General features: G+C 40.9%; 1 protein-coding gene across 3 annotated transcripts in view; it reads right to left on the bottom strand.

Moving 5' to 3' along the window:
* The window catches only part of BMPER (BMP binding endothelial regulator), a 347,002-nt gene that overhangs the window by 288,445 nt on the left and 45,608 nt on the right, over positions 1 to 12,949 (bottom strand). For 2 of the 3 annotated variants that reach the window (XM_045062866.1, XM_013061473.2), the window contains one exon: positions 3,442 to 4,439. The gene's annotated coding sequence lies outside the window, so the exon portion shown is untranslated. The remainder of the gene's footprint in view (positions 1 to 3,441; positions 4,440 to 12,949) is intronic. The other variant, XM_045062867.1, reaches the window with a different exon arrangement.

Below are 12,949 nucleotides of genomic sequence, written 5' to 3'. Positions count from 1 at the left end.
AAGTCCGTATCACAGGATTTGGAAGTATCTGAGGTGACCTCTACATACATGTTTCATCTCCTTATCTATGTTTTTCTAGCTCACCTCCCAACCACCCAACACGGTTAGCTGTTTCTCTGTAATACTTCACCTGAGATAGAGGCACTGTGCAAATCTCAATAAACACGACTTGAGAATATGGAATAGGAGAAAGAAGAAAACAAGAGAATTGACTTAGTCACTCACGGTTGAGGGGATTTTGATTGAATCTGGGTTTGAACTGGGAGACTAAGGACACCCACAGGACAGTATGTCTAGTTTAGGGCATTGGTATTTTTCTGGGAAATAAGGCCCTACCTCTCTCCATATGCAGCGCTGGAACTGGGAATTTTAGAAAATTATTCCCTCCCATCACCTGAGGCAGATGTTCTCAGTACTCTCCCCATGGCTCTGTGCCCCTCTTAGCTCAGTGCCTCTGGACCAAACTGCAGCCTCTCCGGAAATACACTGATGTTTCTGCTGGAAGGCCTCTGCTGCTACTCAGTAGGTCAAAAACACAAGAGAATTCATGTCACCCATGAAGAGCTCCCCAAAACATACCAATGGGTATTGATGTAAAAATAGCTTAGCTCCCTTACCTCTCAGGGGGAGAACATCCTACCCAAGGCTGTTCTCTATTCTGGCTCCCAGAAATCCACAGCAGAACTAAACTTCAGTTTCCCACCGTGGGAACTTGCTTGACAATGAGCCCTTACCTTGGCTTTCTTTTCTTCCCTGTCTCACTTCCCCACTCTCCCACCAGTGTTTCATGGGATCTCCTCTATTAGAGTCCTTGTCATAGTATCTGCTTCTATAGGAGCTCAAACTAAGACCATTTGTGAAAGAGATCAATCCTCTTGTTGCAAGTTCTTTTTCAGAATAAGATGTGGACTTTACTGGAGTTGTTCATGTACATAGTTATTATACATTTCACAGCGTGCTAAGCCGTGCCTCTGACTAGAAAGAGAGGCTTTTCCTATTACTAGCCATCCTGCACAGTAAAGAGCCATTCAGTATTAAGGTCAAAAGCCAAGACTCCAGAGTCAGAGTGCTGGAGAAACTAGTGCACACTTATCCATCCATACATGCATACATACATATAAACATAACTTGCCCAAAAGATACACCCATATCCTAACACCTGCTAGGTGTGCAATTTTGAGTAATTTATTCTCCAGGCTTCAGTTTCCTTATCTAGAACAGAACATAATAGTTGTCCCTACCTTAAAGGATTAAATGAGATAATATATGCAAAGCACTTAACACATCGTCTGGTGCAAAGCAAATACTCAATAAATGTCAACTCCTCTTATCATTCTTGTACTTTCAGTTTAAATTACTCCTCCTAAGGGAAGCCTTGCCTGACCTGAGATTAAGTCTGTCTCATATGTTCTCATAAATTCCCATGCAGCCCCTACTATACACATACATTGTATATATGAAGAATATATGTATGATATATTCATACATGTATATCTTCAATGTGTAGCACAGAGCTATTCACATAACAGATGCTCAGTAATGGGTATTGAAGGAGCAAATAGGTAAATAGGATAGGATCCCTGCCTTCAAAGAGTCATAAAATTTAAAGGCAAATGTGGACAAATTCCTGTAGAATTAGACCCTTACAAAGTATTGCACTCCTTCACAACAGTCCTCCACAAATAGTTACCCAAAAAAAGAGCCCTGCTTTGGAAAAGCTGCAAATCCTTCTAGAAAGTACTGCTGTGTTCAGGTCACTGCCTACCTCCAAAGTCTCCCTAGAGAAAACACATTAGCCCTTTTACTTTCTAATCAGCAGGGTCCCTTCCAGAATATTCTAGCACTTACAAGAAGCTTTCATTCACCATGATTTCCCCCTAAAGAAATCCTAGCTCTGTACTATTAACAGCTTTTCCTTAGTGAACTGAGGGAGAACTGGGGACAGGAGCCCTACTATTTCCCTGTCCTCAGCGTAGAATATTTCTCCTGTGCTCTTTTGCCAAAAGTGGTACTCGAGAAGATGTAAGAGGGGAAGATGAACTGATTATTGCCAAGATAGCCCTGGATAATGCCACCCATCTAGGCCATACCCTCTAGAACACGGGCAGGGAATTTGTTTTCCAGTTCTTTACTATTTGATAAACACAGATCTGCAAAGATACAGTCCAGCTTCTATGGAACATTCCATTATTTGGAAATGTCACTTTAACCGTGGCCACCCTGTTTGAGTCACTGGGTCATCTGAAGGTCACAGAAAGGTGTAATTCCTTCCCCCGCCTCTCAGCACAGAGAAAGGCAAGGGCACCAAGAAAGCAATGCCTCAGTTGGGAGTCCCATCCGTGGGCGCCCTGGCCGCAGACTGCCTCCCCACCTCACCGCCTAACACCAGACAGCTCCAGATGGTAACCATTTTCATGTTTTTCCAGTTAGGTTTGGAACTGAACCAGTGTCAGCATTCTTAATTCTATGAGCAGACACTCTTGAAAATCCCACTTCTCTGTAATGGGATTATCTGGGGTCAGCTGCTGCCATTTACTTTTTTCTGTGCTTCTCCCCAACCCCCATGTTGGTGCCCAGGCTTTCAAACGAGGAGCCATCGGGCACCCCTCTGTAGTGGCAGAGCACACAGTGTCAGAGGAGGAGGAGACTGTGTCTTGTTTTACACTGTTAAAAATGGTTTATCTGATTATAAAAGCTGTGAGTGAAAAATAAAAGCTTCCAAAAAGTAATAAAAGCAAAATAAAATTCATCATTATCTTACTATTCAGAAAAGAAAAAAAAAAATCCAACCAACCAAAGACCCATCATTAGCATCTGATGTCACTTTTGTAGGCTTTTATAATACAACATACGGCATACATATTTTCTTTTGTTCTTTCTGTATCCTTGTAAAATTGGGATCATATAAACAATGGATCTTGATAAATCTCCAAAAGAACCTCCCCCAGTTTTTTAAAGTGGTTTTAATCTCTACAGCAAAAGTGCAGTGTTAAATGGCAAAGGTGAGAGCACTGCCTGAGGTAGGCTGGCCAGAAGGCAGAGCAAACAGGTACAGCCTGGCTTCTGAGTCCAGCAAACCTGTAATAAACTCCTGGGGCCTTCGACTTACTAGCTCCGTGTCCTTGGGCAAGTTATATAACCCTTCTAACCGACAGCTACTTATCTGGTGCACAGAAAACAATTAGCACATGCCTAGCAAATAGGTAAAGATACAAATAATGTTAGTACCTGTCTCCTCAATGACAATGTAGAGCCTAAAAAAGACTTTCATCACTTCCTCTGGCTAACATGTCATTTTTCATCACTTCCTCTGGCTAACATGTCATTTTTAAGAAACAAGGGTCAATTTATATGATAATTACTGATTCTATTAGTCTCCTCTGGCTGCTATTACAAACTAGCACAGACTAGTGGCTTAAGTAACACATATAAATTTCTCACAGTTCTGGAGGCTAGAAGTCCAAGATCAAGATGTTGGCTGGTTCAATTTCTGGTGAAGGCTCTCTTCCTGGTTTGGAGATGGCCACCCTCCTGCTGGGGCCACACGTGGCAAGGAGAGAGAAAGAGAGGGTAAGGTTTCTGATGCCTCTTCCTATAAGGACATGAATCTTATCAGATCCACTTTAGTGAGGTTATAAAGTGAGGTTATAAGTGAGATTATAAAGGCAAGGCCTTTATAACCCCACTTAACGGAAATTACTTCCCTAGAGGCCCTATTTCCAAATACAATCACATTTGGGGGTTAGGGCTTCAACCTTTGAATTTGGCGGTGGTTCAGTCCAAGGCACTGATTAAGACTATTAACAAGTTGTAGTTTAGTCCTATGGAGAAAAGCAATGGGATCCTTTTAGCCTACAACTGAGGTGGACGTGCAGAGAAAGAAGAGGGCAAGGTGACTGCTTCCCACTGTACCACAAGAAGCACAGTGAATCCACTCCCACACGTTCTTCAATGCCTTTGTCAATGCCCAAAGAAAAGCACAGTTCACCTCACCAGATTCGTAGAGGAAGTCCTGTGTTGAAAGCATACTGTTTTGGAGGCTTGTGCAATCAGAGTAGCTCTTAGCTTCATAGTAGGTATGGTTTCTAGTTTCAGTTTTAGATGAAGAAAAGATAAAAAGGACATTAATGCCTTTTTAGAAAATGAAGGCAACTCCTTCCTCCCCAGCTGTGGGAGGAATTTCCTAGTTTTGCTGCAGCTGGATGGTGAAGGGCATTGTTGAGGAAGACAGAAATTCATAGTAATCCCAATATGATGCATCTCGACTCACCTGTTCCCGTGTACCACACTTCGAGCCAGCTCTGTGGACACTGGTCTGACCCCTTGCCTTCAATCCAGCTTCTCAAATTCAAACCTCTGATGGGCCCAATGTATTCTACCTGCAGACTGTGAGGGAAGTTTTGGTTCCAGAATCCCATTAACCAATTCCTCTTCATTTTCTGCATAGAGAAGGTAGGGTCATTTCCTGAGAGATTTCATTCTGAGAAATGCCTGCCTGTAGAAGAGCAGAAGTATCTCATGTGGTGGGAACTGTGCTCAAATTTCTCAGTGGTTCCTGACTTCCAGACTTTGCAAAGAAATGTATTCTGGAGGACTCTCGGAATTGACAAATGAGTACACGCTGTCATAAAAGAGGGGATGTTTTAAATTAGGTAGAAGATGTTCCTTAAAGAAGTAAGTCTTTCCCACTAAAGGCCTTAAACTTCTTCAAGGTTTTTATTTAACTGTAAAGGTTAAACTTTAAACTGGCACACAGTTAAGTACCACAGTCATTTTGCCCAGATGATAAAATATCACCAAGGTGGCACAAACTCACTGATTAGAATTTTGAAATGGACTTTTATTCCATTCTTTTTCTCATTTTAAAGCTGGTTCTATTCTGCTTTGCAATTATCTTCTCACTCTGTCCTCCTCCCGAGATCTGGTCTCTTTTATACACAAAGATCTGGTCTCTTTTATACACTTTCATTGGCAAACCCGGCAGTGTCAGTGGGTGGTAGACAAACAGCTGTGGTCAGAGTTGAAGGGCATGCCAGGTCTGGACTGGGAAAACGATTTCTGCACCTTAAGCCCTGCAAGCATCTCAAGTGAGTTATGTGAAATGAATTTACTTCATCCACACTTGCAAGTTAAAGGAGATTCTAAGCTTGCTGAGTATACGAATTTCATCTCCATACCCTCTGGCTTGGGCACAGTGTCTGGGCCAGAGTAGGGCTTCAATAATTCTCTGTTGAATTTATATATGTTGAATGATTACTTGTTCATTCACCTTAATTATAATTGTTTTTTCCTTCTGATCCCAGGCCTCATTCCGGCATAGAGACCCCCTCAAAAGAATTGTGATTAAAAAACAAAAACACTAATTCAAAAGAACACATGCTCCCCTATGTTTACTGCAACATTATTTACAATAATCAAGATATGGAAGCAATATAAGTGTCCATTGATAGATGAATGAATAAAGAAGATGTGATAATATTATCTATAAAATATAATATAATATAATATAATATAATATAATATAATATAATAATGGGATATTCCACAGCCATAAAAAGGATGAGATCTTGCCATTTGCAACCACATGGATGGACCTAGAGGATATTATGCTAAGTGAAGTAAGTCAGACTGATAAAGACAAGACCATATGGTTTCACTCATATTTGAAATCTAAAAAACAAAATAAATGAATAAACAAAAACCAAAATCAGACCTACAAATACAAGGAACAATCTGAAGGTTGTTAGAGTGAAGAAGGATAGGGGGATGGGCAAAATGAGTGAAAGGAAATAAGAGATACAGGCTTCCGGTTACGGAATGAGTAAGTCACAGGAATAGACGTCACAGCATAGGGAATATAGTTAGATACTGTATGGTGACAGATGGTAGCCACGCTTTTGGTGAGCATAGCATAAGATAAAGAGATGTTGAATCACTATGTTGTACACCTGAAACATTGTATTTCATTGAATGAAACATTGTTTCATTGTGTCAATGTTATATTGATACAATGTAACACTGTGTCAACTATACTCAAATAAAAAAAAACTTTTTAAATTTAATTAAAAACACACAAACAGGGGCACCTGGGTGGCTCAGTCATTTGGGCATTGACTCTTGATTTCAGCTCAGGTTATGATCTCAGGGTTTTGAAACCAAGCCCTGTGTCTGCTTCCATGCTTAGCATGGAGCTTGATTAGGATTCTCTCTCTCCCTCTCCCCCCTCTGCTCCCTGCTTGCACACAGGCTCTCTCTCTCTCAAAAAAGAAAGAAGGGGAGGAAGAGAGGGAAGGGAGGGGAGGGAGGAGGGAGGGAAGAAAGAAAGAAGGAAGGAAGGAAGGTTAGAGAAAATACAAATAAATCCTAAAAAAAAAAAAAAAAAAAAAAACCGCAAGAATTGTGATTGGGACCCATCCCACCACCATCTCAGTTACACATTGTATATTTTATTCTCTAAAACAACACAATCCCAGAGTGACAGGGCTTGGAATAGAAGGCAGCCAAATGCCATTAAGACAGCAAATGCTGACCAATGTTTCTTCCTTTGCTGAGACTTCTTCCTCCTACTCTCCTCTCTGCAAGGACTGATTCATACAACATAAATGCATGTTCATAATAACCTCCATCTGTGGACCAATTCATATCATTTTGTGAACTTAAGTATCTTGGCATTTTACACTTACTTTTAAAATATTTACTTAAATAAGCTCTATTTAGACCTTATTTAGCAAAAGGAAAATGAAATAATTAAAAGGTCAATAAAGCCAATACAAAGATTCACACTAATTACCCCAAACTTTTATCTCTTTAGAGATTGAGAATTTCAGTTATGTAATAAAATACAGAAGGCTCCAGATTCCAGAGTTCTCTGTAACCAACATTCTCACTGACTCACATCCTGAAACTGGATCACCTCGTCACCTTCTTCAACCAAATCACTGAGTTGATACAATCCAGGAGTATTTAAGAACTGTTGTTTTAAGAGAGATCTGAAAGAAAGATTAAACTTTCCACCTGATTTTTCCCTATCACCAATGTAATACCTAAAGAGTAATGGCATAGCCATCCAACTCATACTAACTTAAGCAGAAATGACACACTTTGGAAAGAAACTGGGAGACTTCTTAAGACCAAAGGGATGTTGAAGGACTAGGTTTGGGCAATGGCAGGAACAAATAGAGCACAAAGGACCACGTGGTAAAAGCCATGTGACTGGGATCACCAAATCCCAGACACCTCTGCTGCCTCAGCAATGAAACTGCCTTTGAAATATTTCCTTCTCTATTGTGTTATTTATTGAATAGTCAAAGTCCCAAAAATAATTTCTGATTGGTCAAGCATAAGTCATCTGCCTGGCTCTAAGATCACATGGTTGGCCTTTAGGTTGCATTCTTGACCCTTGAACATAACAATGGGCAATAGAGAGGAAGAGTCTGGACTCCCAGATTCCATAATGTGAAGGACAGTCTTAGAATTGTTCTCATATTAATTCACATTCAAAAGGGTATTCCACCAAAGATCAGAAGGTTGGGATGACAGTAGGAAGTTCGGGGGGATTGGATATTAGAAGTTAAGAAACAAATGTCTACTAAAATTGCCTATGAGAATAGAAGTGTTCCTCTTTACTTTGACACTAGTAGGGTGTCAAATTAAAATATATGTATATATTTTTAAACTTCTCTCAATCTGGGGAATCTCTCTCAAAACATTTTCCCTAATAAAGTTAATTAAGAACATACTAGATTCAAGCATCTACTTCCCAGTTCTAAGATGATTTTTTTAAATCAAGTCAAGGTTTCTTATTCTTATTAACAAAAGTGTGTCACAGACATATCTCACAATGGCTTTCTCGCTTCCTCCTTGTTCCTCTCTGGTTTCTAAAATGAGGAGGAGAAAATACACCACAAAGTGATGTTTCAAAAGGAAAGATACTCTGCGCATAGGCAATAAGAAATCTTCCTTTTAGGATTAGAAGAGGAAGGGGAGCTGTCAGAATAGAAAAAGGAAAAGATTTGAAGGTAAAAATGGAAGCTGGTTGGTATCCAGCTACCACTGGGTATCTGCTATGTGCCAGACACAGTATGTGCTTATCATATTATCTCCAAATTACATATGAGAAACAGATATTCAAAGATTTAAACCACCAGATGAATGACTAAAGAAATGAACGTGATGTTGTGTAGAGTTAAGAGGTCATGGCATCTGATGTGCCCAGGACCCACATGTTTGGTCAAATCTGGCCTTCATGCCCCTAACCACATCTAGAGAATGTTGTGTGCCTTGCTTCCTGCCCACAACTGTGCCCACACCTTCAAAGGGGGATGGAGTTCAGGTCACCAGCCAAGCTGCACAGTCCACTTTGTCCAGCTATGAAACCCCCTGCTCTTTCTGATATCAGTAGGTCATTCACCAGGCAATAAATAGACTTGTAAAAATGGTGGAAGAGAAAAATGCTGAAAGAGAAATGCTTAAATGTGGTACTTAGAATCAACATTACCTCCTTATTTATTTTTTAAGACCAAGCCAAAATGCAGAAATGTAGATAATGTATGGCTATATTTGGGAAGATGAGATTTGATTCTTGACCTATTGGAATGTGGAGAATAACAAAATATGCTAAGAATTCTTATTACTATAACTTCAACTTTCCCTTTCATCAATTCCATGGAATTTACACAAACACAAAATATCATTCAAATTCCCTCTTCCTTCCCAAGAGAAGCTTCTGGAGCCACTGTAGTAGGCAATGATATTTTATCAATAGTGGATCTTGGAAGGGTCCAGGGAAGACAGCTGCAGAAAACTCATGGTCCAAGAGTATAGGTAGTAGATAAGCAACCCAAGCCAACTACATATCCCTCTTTCTGGCCCTGTAATAGGGGAGTTCTATGGCCTTGGATCATAACTGGGACTCTTGTTCCCAGACTTCGGATACAGCAGGCCTGCATGTGCCCCAGGCAGTAGGTAAAACCTGTGGCCTCCCCAACCTGGGCAATCATCCCAATGCCCCTTTCAAACCATTCTTGATGTCCTTGCATTTGCATTTATCCCCTTGCTTCCTGGATTTCTGGCTCCGTTCCTTATGCTCTTGCATATGTCATCTTTTAGCCAGCAACTCATCAGTTTCCTGTTCTGAAGATTTAGCCTTCAATTTCCACCTCTCCCCAAACCTGTTCTCAATTCTATTTAATTCTCAGTTGGGTTATACTTTATAGTCTGAAAAAAAAAAAAATTAGCTCTAGGCCTGGTCCCAACAAGATCCTCTGGACAAAGCATTCTTAATACTTTCCTTTACTGGTCTCTTCCTACTAGATCTTCATCCTATCCCTAAAACCTAAGCTAACCTGTAACTGCGCCAAACCAGTTTCAGGTAGAAATGATCAGCTTCTGGAAACAGTGAAGTTAAACACAGTTCTAATCATTGGAGTTCTATGTGGAGAGTTTTTCACTAAAGCCAAGAGGACAGAGTGATTCATGACCTTCAGCACCCTGAACAGCACATCGCCACCACAGGTGGTGATGGCAGTGTGGTCTCACCACATGGGGCAGGGAGGAGGACAGGTGTGGGAGATGAGGTCACACAGGCTTCCTGTATTCCCTGCTCTAAACTCTGCCAGGCATATGAAGACAGCCAATAGACACAAACAGCTTAACCACTCCTCCAATAATCATGGCAAAGAGAGAGTTCACCAGCACATGGGACTCTCCCAACCTGGCTTTTGTAGGTGACCTTCTGGCTGCAATGAGAAGGGTGGTCTGGAGATGCAGAACAGAGAGGCACAGGCCTGTCACAAGGAGAGCAGACTGGGGTGCCCAAATGGAGCAGTGGTGTCAGGAATGGGAAAGACAGTAGAAATCAAGAGGTCCTGCAAAAGCAGAACAGAAAAGGTTTTCATGGGGAAGGAGAGCAGGAAATGTGAATCCCAGGTCTCTAATATAGGTAAATGTGTGAAAGTTGAAGGCTTTAGCTCTGCTGCAAGTTTGGGACAATGTGGTGCTGAATTTGTTTTGGGACATGTTATGTTCAAGGCACCAGAGGGATTCCCACTGTGCAAATGTCTGAAAGGTAAGTTTTGGACAGAAGGGCTTGGAAAATGTTTACATCATCAGAGATCTCTACCTGAGAGTCAAAGCACATGATTTCTTTACAACTTGATAATGCAGTATCAAGACAGGGGTGCCTGGGTGGCTCAGTCAGTCAAGCGTCCGACTTCTGGTTTCAGCCTAGGTCACGATCTTGTGGCTCTGGGATCAAGCGCCATGTCAGGCTCCACACTCAGTGGGGTCTGCTTGAGGATTCTCTCCCTCTGCCCCTCTCCCCATTCATCTCTCCCCACTTCCCTCTCTCACAAATAAATAAATGTTTTTCAAAAATGGTATTAAGACAAAGAAAACAATATCATGTATATTTCCTGGCAAAATTGCTTTCATAGGAGAACTGTTATATGAACTCATCAAAGCATGAGAAAGAGGTAACAAAATAATGGATAGTATAAGGTTTTAGGCAAAGAATATTATGTTCCTTGTGAACTATAGAAAGGGTTCTATGTGCAAGTGTGTGTGTGTGTGTGTGTGTGTGTGTGTGTACGTGTGCATGTATACATTTGTCTGTCAGCATGTCTGTACAGCCAGGACTAGAAGAGGTCTCCAAAAACTACAGCAATCAAGATAAATACTGCTTTCATCATTTTAATGCAATATTTTTAAAATAAAAATTAATACAAAAATACATAACATGAGAGACTATAGACTCTGAAAAACAATCTGAGGGGGTTGAAGTGGTGGGGGGTGGGAGGTTGGGGGAACCAGGTGGTGGGTATTATAGAGGGCACGGATTGCATGGAGCACTGGGTTTGGTGCAAAAACAATGAATACTGTTACGCTGAAAATTTAAAAAAAAAGAAAAACTTCAAAAAATATATTACTTTGGATATTCTAGGTGTTTTGTATTTCCATGTAAGTTTTAGAATAAGTTTGTTATTTTCTACAATAAACTTGCTGGAATTATGAAAAAAATACATAACAAACAAAATATCAAAAATTTAAATAGATACAGGATCAGTTACAGTGCCATGCACATGCTGCACTATTTTGGAAACTAAGGCAAAGGAAAAATCAATAAAATTGACCCTACCTCTATTTATAGTTTTTTATATTCTATTCATCATGGGTTTTGGGGTTTTTTTGCATTAATTTTGATTTTTAAAAACATTTCTTTAACATATTATTTATCTTGATGTGTGTGTTTTTTGGTATTCCTTTAAATTTTACACCCAGGTCAAGTGTCTCCCTCACCACCCTTTAATCCTGTGTGTGCGTGAGTGTGGGCGTGCGTGTGTGTGTGTGTGTAAAGGAGAGAGAAAGAGTGAGAATAAGCACATCAAGTTAAGCAGCCTTTTACAGAAAATTCAAAAGACTCATAGTATGTGCTATCATTCTGCCCCAAGCAAAACTTTTAATATCAGATTTCATGCTGTCCAAGATACAGATATAGGGCTCACAACCACATTTAAATGCCAGCAGTCTGATACAGTCACCTTTAAGCATATCAGTAGTGTAAAAGACTCCATGGTCTTCCTTCTACCACTCACCAAACCATTATCAAAACTGTGCTGCCTGAATTCCAAGAGGATCTGAGCTTTTCTTCTCAAATGGGCCACCCTTTTATGATCCTTAGTTATCAGAGGCCACACAGGTACTGGAGACACAGGACAGAGCTGGCTGGAGTCAGTGACTGGTACTTTGTTGGGCCCATCACAGTATAAAGGTTTCCCTATGTCAACATATCTTACTGAACACAGGATGTAATATAGCCGCAGGCAAAAGAGAGTTGCTCAGATCATCTGAGCGAGAATGTGTGGAAACATGTCCAATATAGACAAGGCTCCAGGCCTTCAGGGTCAATGATAGCTGAGAAACAGAGTGTTAGAGAAGAAAAGATGGCTGCCACTTCAGAGGACAGAAAGAAGGAGCACATTCGGGCCCATGAGACAGAGCAGAGAGACTCCAGGTGTCGAAAAGCAAAAGGCTTGGAATCTGGGCTCTCCTCCCTGCTTCAGGGCTCAGGCTGAAATCTTTTGGTTTCAGAATGAGGGAGCCTGAGGCTTACTCCTACTCCGCTGCCCCTGACCGGTATGACATTGAGGGCAATCTAGACTGACACCTATGTCTAGACAATCTAATGTCACCAACAGATTGGAGATCAGTGACATGGGCCCACGTGGGAAAGAGACCATCAGTTTTCTAAACTTCACCCATTCTGAGGAGGTGGGCAGGAAAGCGAGCCTTTTGACTTTCTGAAACCATTTGACACATTTTCCAGATTTTGAAGGTCGATTCAGCTGAAGTTTGAGTATCCACGATTTGGGGTGTCGCACTCAAAAAGGCTAGATGACTCATATGCCAGCCTGTGATTTTCAACCAGATAATCAAAATGGTTTCTGAGACCATCTACGGGAATGGCTTCGGCAACCTCTGGCACCAAGTAATGTTACATTTGAAAAGAGCCTGTCAAGCTGCCAAATGCCAAATTCACCTCAGGGTTGAACTTCTTAATACAATTATACTCCTTTCAGAATGTGGAAATTCTTAAATCACTTTAATTTACTTTAAATGTCACTTTATTTTATTTCGGGGGGGGGGTCTTAAATTATTAGCCTTGCCTGATTGGTTTTATAAAGAAAGACATGCCATGATTATGGAAAGGAGGTATTATAAGCCCTTCACCTGTCAGGTCATGATCTGAGAAGCAGTTAGGGAACTGCACGAGAAAGAACTGAAAAAAATCCAAATGAAATCAACCAGCCAGCGTAAGACTCCCTAGAAAAGACTTTAAAGTGCTTTCCCCTGCGCCGTTTGAAATGGCTTGAGAAATGGGATTTCCATCCCTTCCTTCAAAATACACAGTAGCCCAGCAGATCCAGTGTTTATACTTTTCCCTGCTGGAATT

The sequence above is a fragment of the Mustela putorius genome, unplaced genomic scaffold (genome assembly GCF_011764305.1).
Source record: "Mustela putorius furo isolate JIRA1106 unplaced genomic scaffold, ASM1176430v1.1 tig00003845_pilon_pilon_pilon, whole genome shotgun sequence".
In the NCBI taxonomy this organism is placed as follows: domain Eukaryota; kingdom Metazoa; phylum Chordata; class Mammalia; order Carnivora; family Mustelidae; genus Mustela; species Mustela putorius.
The sequence above is the reverse complement of the archived record's forward strand: the minus strand, read 5'-3'. Positions and strand labels throughout refer to the sequence as shown.